The sequence below is a fragment of the Theropithecus gelada genome, chromosome 6, assembly GCF_003255815.1.
Source record: "Theropithecus gelada isolate Dixy chromosome 6, Tgel_1.0, whole genome shotgun sequence".
Lineage (NCBI taxonomy): Eukaryota > Metazoa > Chordata > Mammalia > Primates > Cercopithecidae > Theropithecus > Theropithecus gelada.
The window spans coordinates 42872726-42876449 of NC_037673.1; the positions used below are offsets into that span (position 1 = coordinate 42872726).

At 38.4% G+C, this 3724-nt stretch overlaps 1 pseudogene; it reads left to right on the plus strand.

The window, feature by feature from the left end:
• Positions 1-761, plus strand: part of LOC112626991 — a 1569-nt pseudogene extending 808 nt beyond the window's left edge.
• Positions 762-3724: the final 2963 nt, after the last annotated feature.

Here is a 3724-nt window from a genome sequence, read left to right on the forward strand (position 1 = left end):
CTTTAAATAATTTAAAGTTTACATTGTAATAAGGGTGGGAGAGAGGGTTGGAATGTCCTTCACATGAGGCCGATGGCACCTGCCTACTGCGGAGCTGGTTGGGGTGCTGGGGGTACAGTGGGGCAGGTGTAGCCTCTTTGCCTCATTTTCCCCTGCACTGTCCAGACATCTCCTGGACTGCCTGCACCATCAAGATCTGAACTTCAGAGCAATCTTTGACCACCTGTGGGAAATCGTTACAACAGTTGCAATGCACAAATATGCAAAAGCCCTATGAACCAGAGCATGGTGTGGGTTGATGTGTTGGACAGACCTATAGATCCCAATGAAGAGTTGCGCAGCCACAGACTTCTCTGCACAGAGTGGGAACTAGAAGTCTCTTATTGGTACAGCAAGAAACAAAACATATGTGCTAGAATATTCTGTAGTTAATCCTATAGAAAAAGCAATGGAACTTAAATCTACTAATATTTCACTTGAAACATGGTTTCAGTAGATGAGAGACTTATATACAAACCACATCCTCAGGACACAGAAAAAAATTATTTTGACTCAAGAAGCCATAATCACGAAAGGAGGCAGCCTCAACAGTTACCTTGAAGAACTGATGTCAAGAACGATATTTTCAAATGCTAACAAAGGCCGGGAAGCCCTGGAATGGGTCATACATAAAATACATGTTAAATAATGAATTGATGGCTTCCACAAAAGGAGGCATAAGAACTCTGGTGGTGGCTGCCACAGCCTTTGTAGTGAATTGATAATGAATGCATATAGACAAGTACCCCTCATCTCTCCAAGCTGGCAATATATTTATTTTAAAACTATAAACATATTTTAAGTAGAATTTTTTAAAAGTAGGCTGATATAAGACAGTGACTTTAGATCAAAACAAAGAAATGCATGGTGTCTAAATAAAAGGGATCATCTGAAATTAGTGTTGTTTGAAATGACTGTCTAATAGTGGAGATTCCAGTATTTATGAAACATTTAACAAATTTTTTGAAAGAAATTCTTCTTCTTAAGGTTTATATTAAATTCAGGGTACATATGCAGATTTGTGATTTTGGTAAATTTGTGTCATAGGAGTTTGTTGTACACATTATTTTATCACCCAGGTATGAAGCCTGGTGCCCATAATTATTTTTCTTGATACTCTCCCTCCTCCCATCATCCACCTTCAATAGGCTCCAGTGTCTGTTGTTCCCCTCTTTGTGTCCATGTGTTCTCACCATTCAGCTCCAGCTTACAAGTGAGAACATGTGGTATTTGCTTTTCTATTCCTGCATTAGTTTGCTAAGAAAAAATGGCCCCCAGCTCCATCTATGTTCCTGCAAAAGACATGATCTTTTTCTTTTTTATGGCTGCTTGGTATACCATGGTGTTTATGTGCCACATTTTCTTTATCCAGTCTACCATTAAAGAACATTTAGGTTGATTCCATGTCTTTGCTATTGTCAATAGTACACATGCATGTATGGTCTTTATGGCAGAACAATTTATATTCCTTTGGTACATACCCAGTAATGGGATTGCTGGGTCAAATGGTATTTCTGTTATTTGGTCTTTGAGGAATTGCCATGCTGTTTTCCACAATGGTTGAACTAATTTACACTCTCACCAATAGTGTATAAGCAAAATTTTAACATTTTTTTAAAAAGTACTTGGAAGTTTGCACTGACATTGAATCAACTTAAGGTAGAATTTTAAAGTTTTTCACACTTTGGAACCCCACCTGGCTTTCATCCAACCCCGGAACAAAGCAGAGCCATCTCTTATATACAAACAATTTCCCTGCTGCTGTAAACTTCAACAACTTGCATGAGGAAATTCAATTTAAAAGGAGAACTTGTATAGCTTTCAAACATATTAATTTGGTTAATAATAATAACTTGCTCTGCAAGTTATTTTAAATAACCATTAAAAACCAGTGTTTGCCGGGTGCGGTGGCTCACGCCTGTAATCCCAGTGCTTTGGGAGGCCAAAGTGGGCAGATCACGAGGTCAGGAGTTTGAGACCAGCCTGGCCAATGTAGTGAAATCCCGTCTCTACTAAAAATACAAAAAAAATTAGCCGGGTGTAGTGGAGGGCACCTGTAATCCCAGCTACTTGAGAGGCTGGGGCAGGAGAATCATTTGAACCTAGGAGGCGGAGGTTACAGTGAGCCAAGATCACACCATTACACTTCAGCCTGGTCTACAGTGCAAGACTCCGTCTCAAAAACAAAACAAACCAACCAAGCAGTGTTTTGGTTTACTAATTAAGTATATTTGGAGTGAAAATTATCACTAAAATAATATATGACTCCAAAAAATATGCTTCTATTGTAATAAAATGTACTATATTGATTTGCCAAAGTTTTGCAACTTCATAAAGGTTGCAAAAGGTCCTTGGATTTGCAATTTGTGTTTTGATATGCTGTACCATGGACTGGTTATGTTAACCAGAAAAATAAATTTGTTNCGCTCCAAGTTATTTTTTTGTTAACCATTTGCATAGCCTGTGAATATCAGGTGTTCGACTACACAAAAATCTTAAACACATGGGCATTTTTTTCTGATAATTCAGAAAAATTAATTGTTCTTATGGAATCGATGATATTAAATTAGTCTTATTTATCAAAAAAGTCATTCAAAGAAAGATTATTCTGTTTTTGGTAGAGTTTATGATCTTATAACCTTCATGTAAAATTCTAGCATGTTAAAATATTTAGCAAAGGCAAATGTAAAACTCATCTAATTAGTAAACCCAGGCAAAAATGTATGCTTACATTCCAAAGACATTTCTATTTTTATTTTGTGAATAATTTTAAAGCAAATTTATTATTAAAGATTACTAAATTCACACAAATTTGAAAAGCATTTGGACTTTCTTACTAAATTTAGGAGCACTCATTTACTTATAAGCCAATATGGTGCCATTGTAGAGATAACATATAACATAATACATGTAACATGCACAGAAACACATAGAAACACGTATCCATACACACAAAGATCAAATTGATGTTACCGTGAAACTCTAGCCATGACATGGCATCATAAACTCATTATTTTACAAAAGACAGCTGGATACAAATTATTTCAGGACAGGACAAAACTGGGACCTGTCCACATGGCTAAACTTTATCTGACCTGATAGGTAATCCAATTAATGCTGTGGACCAAACCTTTGGCTACTGCAGTTTCCATAGTAGTTTTATTTATTTTATTTATTTATTTTTTTTTTGAGACGGAGTCTCGCTCTGTCGCCCAGGCTGGAGTGAGTGGCGCAATCTCGGCTCACTGCAAGCTCCGCCTCCCGGGTTCATGCCATTCTCCTGCTTCAGCCTCCTGAGTAGCTGGAACTACAGGCGCCCGCCACCGCGCCTGGCTAATTTTTTGTATTTTTAGTAGAGACGGGGTTTCACCATGGTCTCGATCCCCTGACCTTGTGATCCGCCCGCCTCAGCCTCCCAAAGTGCTGGGATTACAGGCGTGAGCCACCGCGCCCGGCCCCATAGTAGTTTTATAACTAAAACTTTTTTTAACCATTTTTTCCTTCAGTTTCAAATTAGTTTCCAATGTTACATCTTAGCTAGAACTGGCTGAACTGCATACAAAAAACAAACTTTCTAGGCCGGGCACGGTGGCTCACACCTGTAATCCCAACACTTCAGGAGGCCGAGGCAGTGGGATCACAAAGTCAGGAGATTGAGATCATCCTGGCTAACATGGTGAAACCC